Raw genomic sequence first — 13,845 nt, forward strand, 5'->3', positions numbered from 1 at the left:
CTCCTGTTTCAGCATTGACTTGCTCAGTTTTCCTTGTCTGAGATACTATCTCAATTTTAATAAATTTTCAGATCCCTACTCGCCATTGCATCATATACTCAGATTTATTGTGATTCATTCAAGTTGTCAGCCAACAGCATGGCAGCACTTGTATACAAAAATACATATATATTCACAGATGAATGTACCTAGCACTTGTCCAACTTTTTGGCTCGCCATCAGACGTTATGGGTGCTCCATCACCGGAGGCTTTTAAGACACTGGACAGCCATTTGTCTGAAACGGATAGGGTCTCCTGCTTGAGCACGGGGTTGGACTAGATGACCTCTAAGGTCCCTTCCAACTCTTGTTATTCTATGTTCTTAAACCAAGTGTGTCTTTTCTCAAGGTTGCATAAAAGTTTTGTGGTTCAATGGTAAAAGAGCAGCAACTTTAAAAGAGGTGCCAATGGTGTTAGGGTTACAACTCCACATCCTCAAAAGACCTTTTTGTCTTCAAATCCAAGGTGCAGTACAACTGTGTTAAATGATAGACTGTTACTAAGGGTATTGGGGGGGGGGGAAACTTCCAGAGGGGACTCACTCTTACCATATTGATAATCTGTGGTAATATTTAATGTTAATCTTTAAAAGAGCTTGGTGAAATGACATTGGCAGAATTATTAATCAGAAATAAATTCCTGATCTAATCGGACCCCAAAGTAGACACCTTCTTTAGGACAATTCAAGTCTCTCATACTTCATGAACTTTTTCTTTTCTTTTCTTTTCTTTCCCCCCTCCATTTTCATTTATAAAGGATGCATTGTATAAGATAGTATATGCTAGCTGTAACTACAGCATTTAACCAATATTATTCCACTATAAACATAACAGCCTTTTTAAAATAGCAAAAAAATCAGTAATTATGTCATTAAAAAGAATCTACAGTCAGCAGTGTCTAACAGTAGGGAAATTGTTAAAAGGAGGGTTGTTAAATATAATTCAAGTTATTCTAATCTACTGATCAAAATACAGCATTGGTATCCTATCACAATCAGTACTCTTGGAATATCATATCATCTGCCTCCAGTTATCTTTCTTAACAATCATTATTTACTATCTTCATAATTTAGCAAAATGTTTTTAATCTTTAAAAGCTTACAGTATTCCATTTAGAAAACAATCCTGTATCTGATTTAAAACTAATACAACTAAGGTAAAATAACACCCCACTTTTAGATTTAAAAAATTCCACTTCTTGAATATGGGAGAACTCAACAATACAACTTCAAAATATTGATAGGGTTGCCAGGTATCCACTATTTGAGTGGACAGTCCACTTTTTTCACATTATGTTCACTATTTTTTTTCACAAAATAGTGGACATTTTTTTTATTCAAAAGCTTTATGATGAAATGGTACGTAATCTAAAGCTGTACAGTCTACTTTTTTTACTACTTAACCCCCCCTCCCGCTTGTCCGCTATTTTTTGGAAGCAGACCTGGCAACCCTAAATATTGATATGAGATAATTTAAGCGTATTCAGCAATTTCCAGCTGTTGGCTCATTATCACTTCACCTAAAAATAAAATACAATTGTGATTTTTTTTGTCCACTAGAGGGTGCATATAACACACTGCTGAAAGTCTACACAGTACTGAAGTCCACAACTGGTAGAAGTAGGAAGTAGATGAGAAGAATTTGGATAACCCAACAGGAGAAGCATTTGACATTTTTGTGAAAACTGTGCCTTTGTTTGTAAAATTAGTGGTTTGAAAGTCAATGAGGAACCCTAGAATGAAGTAAGTTTCACTTTGATCCTTTTTAGTTTATTACTGGAGTTAATGAAAAACCCTCCAGTTAAGCCTACTTAAAGAGATTTTCATTCCCATTGTCCTACATTTTTTATTCCCGCAGGATCCAGTCAGCCTTTTGAATGCAAACTCTCCAGGGAGGGGCTTCACGCATAGACTTATTTCTCTTGTAAGCTTACTAGAACATTGTTCTTACTTATTTCCCTTACCCAACCTCAAATGCCATTCAACTACCCAATGTGACTCTTGAGATAAAGTGGGAGGGTAGTGCTTTTACCTGGATTCATCCTCTGTCAAAAAAAAAAAAAGGAATCAATTGTGAAATCTAAAAATACAGAAGTATCTAACAGTTTCCAGGGTAATAGGGGACCATGGTAACCAAGTGCTAGCTTTGAGATCTGATGGAAGACAATTGAGGGGGGGTGGCATGGGTGAAATACGGCCAATTAACTGTGTAGAAATGTTCCCGAATAAAATACCATGCGTTAACCCTGCAGGTGCTAGAGTTACATAATTTTCAGTGTACTCAAACTGAACAATTGTGATCTGATTACTTTAAATTGGTGTCTTGGTGGGCGAAAACAGGCTGTTTGCTATGACGTTGGCTAAGGAGAGCTTTCTTTCCTTGACACGGCTCCCTCTGAACCTTTTTGTTGATCTCAACAGACAGTCCAGCACATGTGCACACGTATACGCATGCACTGCTCTAATCTAATTTGAAGCTGGAAATGAAATAGGCACCAGCTTTACATTTTTAATCACCTAATCGATAACTTAGATATTTATTGAAAATATTGTCCTTTTAATCAGGAAATGCCGTTAATTTGGTTTCTAAGTACCCGTATTGTAGGAGACAGATTGTATAAATGGTAGTCAGTTTCTAGGAGAGATGAGTTTGGCCTTGAATTATTGGAGGAGTATTTTTAATCATGATTTCACATTCATGCAATAGTTCATTAGCTTTCATCTGATGTGCTTTAAGTGGCCTGTGGCATTTGCTTTTCTGTCTTGTGTACTGAAAAGCACCATGTCAGAAATAAGACAGAAAACTGCAGAGGAGAACATTGCCAGGAGAGAATCACTGCATGACTGAGCTTAACAATAACTTTGAAGTGTGTTTTTTTATTATTTATAACTACATCTACATAATAATCACGAAGATGCAAGTAGTATGTAATTTACATACTACATAACTTCTGGAGCTGGATTACCTTCACCTTTTTAACTACAACTTTTTTTTAAACTGGTGCAAACCAGTTTTTCCATTTTCTGGACTTTCTGCAGAAGAAATGGCCCAAACTTCTGAATTTATTCTCTAATCATATGAATGCTCCTTGTAGCACAAAGACTGTCTGTACTTAGACGAATGCATAATATGATAAAAACAGCGTACTGTATATGAAATGTTAGATTGAGACCCAAGACCATCTATTTTCAGAAATGCTATATACCGTAGCTAAGAGACATAAGATAGCATGCCTCAGTGATGGAATTCTTCCTTGAACTCTCATTCTTCTTTAGAGTTCTTTAGATTTCCATCAGAGGAAGTGGAACCTTTTTCTCTCTCTCTTTTTTCCCTTGGTCATTGGCTTATGTCCAGGGCTGATATTGGATGTGCCAGCCTCTTGTTTTTACCAACTCTAAGCAGTAATAAAATACCCTGGGAAAGCCTAGTTTTGAAGAGTGGCACACCAGATCGACTGAATAAAAAACAAAAGAGTTGCCTTATCAGTAAAAGCAGTGGCATACAAATTTAATAAATAGAGGCCAGAGAGAGATGAAATCATTATCTGATGGTTTTGCATGCTTCCCCTTGGCGCTTGCTATAAAGGAACGAGATGATGTAAGTTGCATATATGCAGAGGTATTTCCATGCACAACACACATGCCCCTATTTAATTTTATATGTGTATATTTACTTGCAGGCTTTCTGCAGCTGACGACTTAGGTACAGGAATAAAAGCAGCAACGTTCTGAGATATAATATTAGCACATATCACCATCCAAACACTGTTCAGATTTGCATTTGCACTCTTTCTTCTTCTGGAATTTCTGTCAAGGACAAGATGGCGAGATTTCTTTTCTTGTGAAGTCTGTCTGGGAAGGAGGAAAATAAAAGGTCGGAGCTAGCTGGGGGAAAAGATTCAGGTTGCTCTTTCCATCTCTCCTCCTCCACTACAAATTCTGCTCCTAACACTTGTTGCTGTTTAATGTTCAGGTTTTTTTTTTTTTTTTAAAAAATGTTGCACACAGACCTTCAATTGAACACAGTGGACTATGATTTGTTTAATTAATTTTACTCAGTTGAATTTTCTTTTTGCGTGATACATTGAATCATACATTAGTATCATGGACTGGGTACACACACTATACCAGGGCTTTTCAACCTTTTCACGCATTGTACCACTTTTAGGATATGGCAATATCCGAGTACCACCAGTCGCCTAGCAAGGTGTCAAAAACTTGATGACCCAAAAAAAAAAAAGGAAAAAAGTGATAAAGTACAGGTAGTCCTCGACTTACAACAGTTCACTTAATGACTGTTTGAAGTTACAATGGCACTGAAAAAAGTGCCCCCCCAAGCCACAGCCGAGCAAGACACCTGCCTGCCCACCCAGTGACGCTCTTCCTCCTGTTTGAGGTTTTCATTGTTGTGAGCATTTCTGTTGAGGATTGGCAGCGAGGGTGGGGTGGGGGGGTGTTTGGTTTTTATTTCCCCCGTCTGCTGGGTGGTTGCAGCAGGTTTTGGTCACTTCACATGACCCTGGGACACTGTGACCGTCATAAATATGAATCAGTTGCCAAGCATCTGAACGTAAATCACAAGACCCTGGAGATGCTGCAACATTCCAGCTGATCGGTGCTTCTACTGGGCTCAGCAGAAGTGCCAGGATCAACGCCGAACTCCAGCTGGAGCCTGGCGCTGATCCTGGTGCTTCCACTGAGCCCTGACAGCCCCGAAGAAGCGCTGATCAGCTGGAAAGCGGCACTGATTCTGGCGCTTCCGCTGAGCCCTGACAGCCTTGCGGCTCCAACCATCTCTCACTCAGGCTTGTGCGGTGCTGCCACCAGTTCAGCTCATTCCCCTCTCCCGCTACCACTTTTCTAGGATGGTTGCGTACCACCTGCCAGGTGCCAATGTACCACAGGTGGTACCCATACCACTGGTTGAAAAGCCCTGCACTATACTAATTAAAATATGACTGCTGACATATGGTTAAGGGCTTATCTATGCAACAGGTTGCCTCACTATGAGAACAGCCAATGTTTCATGAGGGCAGGAACACATGAAGCTATTTTTCTATCCATCTCAAACCACCAGAAATCACCCTTTTTTCCCCAATCTTATGTCAACATAAGAAGTGCTACCTGATTTGCTTCCTTTCCTGGTAGGCAAACACCTCCCTCGAACTGGCCTCCTCCCCTCTAGTCATGGTGGTTGCCTCCACGGCCATCTTGTCCCAGGGTGTCTGCTTTCTTCTGAAGGACCTTTTACTGGTCTGCGTCTTTTTTCCCTTCTCCCTCTCCAATGAAAATCACATATCCTGAAAGACATGCCCATCGACAAGAAAGCCGTTGGTGCAGGCTTTCCCCGCACAGGTGGGAAAGATTTTTTTAAAAAAGCTAGGGAATCCACCAATCAAAAGGTGAAGTCCATGCAATTTGGCAGAACATCTGGCCACTGCTCTGGAGGATGTGACTCAACTCCAGAAAGGGATTTGCTGAGCCAGCTTTACTTTTAGCCAGTTCAAGGTACAATGTAGAACATGCCCAAGTCTCTCCTGTGAATTCAACCATTTTCTTGAGATAATAAGGACTATAATTTATGTTTCTCAGAACTGTGCATACCCGTTTTCCCGAAAATAAAATTCGATCTTTTTTTTTTTTGCCTCCAAAAGAAGCAGTAGGTCTTATTTTCGGGAGATGTCTTTTTGCCTGACACCTGCCTCACCTCATGGTGGCAGCACCAACAGCCCCATCCACCAGGAGGCCGCTTGGCTGTCGGCCCACTTTGGCCGCTCGCAACCGCTCATGGCAGAGGGCCGCATGGCCTGCTGCATTGTGCCACTCCCATGAGGCAAGGCAGGTGGGGAAAGGGGTGGAGCTGCCCCAAGTGCCCCATAGGCGCCCAAACACTTTTTCCCCAAACGGAGATCTGACGGAGACTAGAAGCTCCGTCCACTTGCAAATGGGGCGTTTGGAGACAAAGCTCTGTTTCAAAGTGCCCCATTCGCAAGTAATGGAGCTTCCAATCTCCATCAGATCGCCGTTCAGGGGGAAAGCGTTTGGGCCCTTATGGATGCTAGGGAACCAAGCAAATCCCTTGGTTTTCAAATGCCCCATAGGCACCCAAGGGGCTGATGGGCTGCGGATGCTGCCAGACACCGTTGGTCCCCGTGCGCTCGCCACTGCTTGTGCTGGCAACCCTCATCCCCCCGGGCTTATTTTTGGGGTAGGGCTTATATTATGCCCACCCCCCCAAAATCAGGCTAGCTAGGGCTTATTTTTGGAGTGGGTCTTATTTTGGGGAAAACACGGTATCTTAAGGCCTGGATATCTATTTTCAATGGTAACTTTAAGACGTATCTAAGAATTCCCCAGTCAGTAAATCACATCCTCCTGTGATTTACATGAGAAAATCACACATCTTAAGAGTTGTCACTGCTGAGAAACACTGGTTCAGACTCTTGGTCTTGGTCTAATACACAAACACTCAGCATGCCTTTATCCTAACTCCTCCTGTGATTTACACGAGAAAATCACAGGGAGAAATAATTATTAACTATTTCTTCATTGTATGATCTAAAGTCCGTGGGCATGAGCTGGTTTGAACTGGTTGGTTTAAATTTTGAGAAGATGCCAGAAATGGTCTGTTAGTTAAAACTGTACTTTTCTCATATTTGTCAGCCTAGCTACTGAACTCATAAGCTACTCATAATGCATTATGAGGCATTAGGCAGGGACACTGCTTCGATGCAAAGCAAGGCACAACTTAAAGAATGGAAGAACAATCCAGTGGGAGAAAAGTAGCAACTATTTTTCACCCTCAGATAACTTGACAGTAAATCTTTCTGCTGAAGAAAAAATGCCACAGAAAAGGTCTTCCTGCTGATTTCGTTGGAAACAGATTGTAAAGCCAAGACAGGCAAGCTCAATTCTTTAATTAATCTCTATTCTGTCAACCAAAGAAAGATGTTTAGCAGGCCAGCTAAGTAACTGCAATATTTATAGATTCACTTTCAAATCAATGTCCCTGATAGGCAAGAGCAGCAGCCACGTCACTCCAGCAAATATCATGTTGCTATGGAGATTTTTGTCATCACAGCAAGGCAGCCTGTGAGCCCTGCTTGGCAAGAAGCTGTCAGGTAAGGTGCTGGCCTAAGTGAATTTGAACAGAAAATAATATAATTAAACAATGATGATGCAAGGAGGGAAAGATAGCTTGTTAACTGGATTTATCTTCTGCAAGAGGTCTTGCCCAGAGAGCCAGTTTTTCTAGGAAACAATAAATTGCAAAAAAAATCCATGGTCCTTTCAAGACATGATACTCTATACACAAACGTGAAAATAATAATAATAATAATAATAATAATAATAATAATAATAATAATAATATAATAGTAAAGTTGGAAGGGACCTTGGAGGTCATCTAGTCCAACCCCTGCTCAGGCAGTAAACCCTATACCATTTCGGACAAATGGCTGTCCAGTTTCTTCTTAAAAACTTCCAGTGTTGGAGCATTCACCGCTTCTGGAGTCAGGTTGTTCCACTGGTTAATTGTTCTAACTGTCAGAAAGTTTCTCCTTAGTTCTAGGTTGCTTCTCTCCTTGCTTAGTTTCCACCCATTGCTTCTTGTCCTGCCTTCAGGCGCCTTGGAAAATAGCTTGACACCCTCTTCTTTGTAGCAGCCCCTGAGATATTGGAACACTGCTATCATGTTAATATATTACTTTACTGCAGTTTACCACTTTGAGCAGTGTGGTGGTCTAATGGTGAAGACCCTGCCCCCCACTCAGAAGATTCAATCCTAGGTAGCAGCAGATGTTTCTCTTCTAGGGCGCAAAGAAAAAATATATGTTGCAAACTCCATGTGGCATCAGGAAGGGCATCCGGCTAGTAAATGCTCAGCTCCATTCAGTCACCCCAACTCTACCCCAAATTAAGGGATTATAGGGCCCTAAAACATTGAGTCTGGGTGATTGTGTAGCCCTCAACCCCCTTTTTTCTGCTTCAGAACCTGTATTAAGAGTGGATACTGGGCAAACTCTGGCTTAAATCTTAAATATGATTATGATGGGTAGCCATAAATAAAGTAACTCCGGTCCGTTTGTGATACATTTATAATAATACTTCCTCTGTTCCTTTCAAAATTATTGGAATTATTGGAGCCTTATAATATAATAGAAAGTTACTCAGCAAAAACTTTCTGATTAGCATGGGAAAGATTCTTATATAGACAATGAAGGGGAGGTGGTAATCAGCGAATATCTTCAGTGTTCAAAAGTTTGTGCATGAATCTTGCATGAGCACATGTCATGCAATAAGTATTTTTAAGATAAAGTTGATAATTTCATGTACTACATCAGGGTAAAGGCTTGTGTAATTGCTCATATACTCAGAATTTTAGCACCATATATATTCATTTGACATTTCTCTTGTAGTATTCTAGAATATATAATACATAATAATTTTTGATAAAAAGTTTTATTAGCATAGCTTTCTGTAGTCTAGTGCTCTTCAGTTGATGGTTGAGCACACCTGGTGCACATAATGCTGGAGAATGCTACGTTGGAAAATATAATGTCCAGCATGCTTCAATACCCCTGTTAAGATCTGAAATTAAAATTCTGTATTAATATTCTCATACTTTTCATACTGTAAGTCACTACGCAAGAGAAATTGATACAATTTAATTAAATTTAGGCACTGGCCAGCTTCCAACTGACTCTGGCCATTGTACAGTAAAATCAAACAAAGTAGAAAAACACAATATAATAAAACTATTAAAAACAAAGAAATAATAAAAGCAAAAAGAAACTAGAACAGATGGGAAGTCTGGCTAACAGACACTGGCTAATGTCTTCACCTTAATTTCACTTAATTTCACTTTTGGTTCTACAGCTCACAGACTGCACCATTATCCAATCTTTGTTCAACCCAAGAAAATCAAGAGCTGAATGCAAAGGATGCAAGCCAGCCAGTTGCTGTTAACATCCCAGAATTTCCAGTTTGAAATAACAAGAGATTTTTCACTTGACTTTATAAATCATAAAAAAATAAACATGTTTATAGCATTTTCCTATCTTCCCCAATATTCACTTATTCACTGTTATTTGATGCATTTTTTATGGTGCTTACTCCATGATAAGTTGCAACAATGGGAGAGGAGAATATTGTGGGCTACTTCAAGGGAAATATCTATGGCAAAACAACTGGCAAATAAAAGTGTCTTTTTCTCTACCTAGGGCCAACCTGTTTACTAATAGCTAAAAGCCCCTTTCAGGCAAAGCAGCATTCCTTGACTTTTCCACAAACTAGGTAATCAAAACAGAGCAAGGAGGTAGGGTGCTTGGCAGGTACTTTGACCAATAAGAAAATACATCTTTCCCACCCTGGAATAGACCTGCTCTCATGTGACTTGCATGCATTGCTAAGGCAATGGGGAGCAAAAAAAAAGTGCTGGGCTCCACAAGGATGACAATAAGGAGAATTTATGTAGTTTATAAATGATCATCAATGGTCTGTAGCCGATACCACATTATGGCCGCCAGAGGCAAGTCATGCAACATAGTGGAGAGTTCAATGCATGTGGTACAACTAACTGTCTAGGCTGCCTCATCCATGATGACTGATGATTCACATGAATGCTATCCTACTTCTTGTAAATTATTCCTGGAGACCAATGTGGGTCTTTTTATAAATCTTTTACTAACAGTTCACTGGGTGGCTATTGTAGCATGAGAAAGTGCCTCATTTAAATTCTTCAGATATGACTCTTTCAGATCAGTCTACTGGATCCTTTTTGTAAATGTTTGATTTTGTATTGAAGAGAAGCTAGAATCATGTAAGCATTTGTAATGAACAGTTAGTTTCTTAAGGATTTTTAAAAAATATATATTGTTCAATTTCACAATAGTGTCTAGGCCGAATTGGTTCAGTCTAAGTCAGACAGAGAAAAAAGATGAAGTTATCTGCAGTTACAAAGAAGACATGATTGCAAGTTCTGTCTAGATTTCATGAAGCTGAACGTTTATTCCACCATCATTCTGAACTATCCATCCATTCCCTGTGGAACAAGAATCTGATAAATAGCAAATATTAAACGTGAATACATATGTGGGCAGGCAACAAATTGGGGTTATTCGACATAGTACACTTCATTTTGTGAAGCATTCATGTTATCCTTCCTCAGCCAGGAATCCTTCAAGTATATATGGGTTACTATAATTCCTAACCATAACTATAATTGATTTTGCTAACTGGCTAGTTGTAGAAAGAGATTGGAGTGGTAGGCTAATCTAAATTACATTTACTAGTCCGTTAATATTTTTGATCTGGAAAGATTAATACAGTTATTCCAATATCTTCCAACAAATACTGCAAGTACTGTATATATTGAAAAGAAAGCAAAAGTCATAAATATCATTTCTTAAGTGTGAAGAAAATATTCAGCTTTATCTTTCCTTTTTAAAAAATTTCTTAGTTTTGTTGTCTGCATGACACCCTGACCCAGAGAAATGCGATAGTGATTCATAGCTTCTTCTATCACATGCGCTATCTGTCACATGCTGTATGTATAGTTCTGATGGGGCACTGAGTGGGTGAGCGATTACTATTTTAGTCTCTTGGCGTTAGTAGCTCTTAGTTCTTCCCTTCCTGAGTTTTTCATAATGAGGCTACCTATTTTACCAGAGAGCAATACAACTTCTATTTTAGTCTCTTGGCATTATGGCACTCAAGCACTCATGGATTTTGAAAATAAATAACAACAACATTGAGCCACTACAGGTAGTCTTAATGACTACAGTTGGGACCAGCAACTCATCACTAAGTGTTGTGACTTGATTCCCCATTGACTCTGCTTGTTTGAAGCCAGCTGTGAAATGTGCAGATGGTGCTCACAAGAAGGCGGAATGCTGCACCAGTCGTAAATGCCAGCTGATTGTGAAGTGCTTGAATCTCTCTCGTGTGACTTCAGGGATGCTGCACGTTGTAATTTTTAGGACTGGCTGTAAAGATACATTTTCAGCACCATCATGACTTCAGATTGTCACTAAACAAAGCCCTCATTAAGCAAGAACCACCTGGATTAAGATGCAGAATCGTGTTCCTTTTCCTCCACATTTCTTATGTTTATGTTTATTTAAATTTGTATACCGCCCTATCTCCCTTACGGGACTCAGGGCGGTGAACAGGCGATAATAAAAATCACAATAAATATCTATTCTAAAATCAGATTAAATAAATAAAGGCCTGCTCTAAAATACCCCATATAAAACCTGTACTAAAACATAATTAAGACTACGCCAGGCCGGCCGCACAGAATAGATGGGTTTTCAGGGCTCAGCGAAAAAGGCACAGGTCCGCAGTTGTACGTAGGTCGGGGGGTAGGTCATTCCAGAGGGCAGGAGCTGCCACAGAGAAGGCTCTCCCCCTGGGGGTCGCCAGCCGGCATTGACATTATGTCCTGCAATTCGCACTATTTTAAAAATCCTCATGTATTAATTGAATTTGTCCATGATTTTCCCTTTTGAAATGATTTCTGAATTTTCCCTCACCAAAAGCACTATAAGCCGTGAGTTTACATGAGCATAAAGTTATAGAGTTTAATTGACAGGATCAGAATGTGAGAAAGTGATCTGAAGAGAGTGGTACTGTCAACATCCAGCTCGAGAATCCAAATAAAACTCTAGGTTCATTCCGTTTCCAAAAGCCTTACTGTTAGTAATATGGCTGTTAAGTGAATCTAGCTTCCCCATTGACTTTGCTTGTCAGCAGGTTGCAAAAGATGATAACATGACCCTGCAACTGTCATAAATATGAACCAGTTAGGCTAATCTCCTTTTCAGGTTGAGACATCATTGAGGCCACGATCTGAATAAGTAACCACTGAAGAAGTCAAGTGGTAAACCAAATTAAGAGTGGTATTTATGCTATAGCCAGAACTGTAATGTTTGGTTCAGGACTAGACATCAGCAAGATCCAACCACTTTACATTTTACTGTATTAGTTGAAACACAGCTCATAACAGAAGGCCATATTTCCTGATGTAATTTCTGGTAACTACTTCTTCTCTTAATGTAGTTTAATGAAATGTAACTGAAAGATACAACACTTTATTAAAATTTAAGTATACTAGATTGGCTTTTCCTATCCCTAAACATTTAAAAGAGATGTTAAAACATACATCCTACCTAGAGGAAACACAATGAATAGATTTATTTGAGGCAATCTAGAGTTTTCTCCAGAAATGTCTTCTGATCTCATTTTTAGTGCTAAAGTATTTATGATTCATTCTGCCGTTAATGGTTTGTTCTGGAGATTGCCTTGTGCCTGTAACTAAAATAGAAATGCAACAGAACCTTAGATCACCAACAATCTTGTTCCCTAAAATCAGATACTAGCCATCTGGTCTTAGGCCATGTGGATATGAACACAGTATTTTACTTCAATTTGATTTATTCCAAGAAGGATCTATCTTTTAGGGCTCAACCTAGCATAATCATTATATAAAGCATCTGTCACAAATACAAAACAGATTATTTTCTGGAACTTTTCCAAAGAGGCTTCTTTCCACACATTTTGTGTGTGTGTTTGTGAGTGCGTGCACACAACTAGTTTTGCCTGTTTTGTATTCTGGGATTGCGTGAGTTGTATGTTGTGTGAGTTGTATGTAAGGAGGTCAAAATGACTTAGTTTAGTAGCATTGATACATCAGCATTAACTAGCAGATGTAAGAAAAACATTTCAACACATATGAGGGTTTCAAGATAAAAAATTATGTTATACAGTACTTGTTTGCTTTATTTCAGCATATTATTTTCTCCTTTCTTTCTTCCTGTCAAAGGCTCGCCTCAAATTCAAAGGAAAAATGGCAGCCAAGTGTGCTCACTTTGCTTTTTTCTTCGCTGGCCATTATTCAACCTGAAAATGTAACGAGTTGCTTTTCTGCCTTCTCTGCATGATGAGAAATGCATAGTTTAAATGCTAAGCTTAAATCTGAAATACTACCATGAGAAAAGCAACTGATCAAACTGAATAGAAAAACACTCAGCAGAGACTTACGAATTTTAAATCAAAAAAGAAATTTGTTAACCATAGATCCATAACCCTCAATAAGGAATTGACCTAACTATGGTGCTGGAGAAGACTCCTGCGAGTCCCCTGGACTGCAAGGTGATCAAACCGATCAGTCCTAGAGGAGATTAACCCTGACTGCTCTTTAGAAGGCCAGATCCTGAAGTTGAAACTCAAGTACTTTGGCCACCTAATGAGAAGGAAGGACTGTCCTCCTCTAACATGAAACTTTATCAGAATAACTATGAAAGATTGTGGAAATCAGTACAAAAGGACTTATTGATCTGGAAAAAACTTCAGTTTTCTTTGCTGGGTCGTATTGCGGCCATTAAAATGAACATTCTACCTAAGTTTCTTTTTCTATTTCAGATGTTACCTATTTTAAAAAATGAACTTAACCTGAAAGAATGGCAGAGAGACCTGAATCGCTTCATTTGGGAAGGCAAGAAAGCGAGAGTTAAATTTAAGATTATTCAAGATGTTAGAGAACGTGGAGGACTTAAAGCTCCAAATTTGACACTTTATTATGATTCTTGTGCATTAACATGGATGACAGATTGGATTAACTTGTCTAACAAAAGGATATTGAATGTTGAAGGATGGGACTTGTACTTTGGGTGGCATGCCTACCTTTTTATGCAGAAAAAGATTGACAAAACTTTTAGAAATCATATAATAAGGGCTGCTTTGTTAAGAGTTTGGCAAAAGTATTTTTTTAAGTTTGATGTTAAACTTCCAATTTGGGTGATACCAT

The sequence above is a fragment of the Protobothrops mucrosquamatus genome, unplaced genomic scaffold (genome assembly GCF_001527695.2).
Source record: "Protobothrops mucrosquamatus isolate PMUCROS unplaced genomic scaffold, P.Mucros_1.0 scaffold653, whole genome shotgun sequence".
Lineage (NCBI taxonomy): Eukaryota > Metazoa > Chordata > Lepidosauria > Squamata > Viperidae > Protobothrops > Protobothrops mucrosquamatus.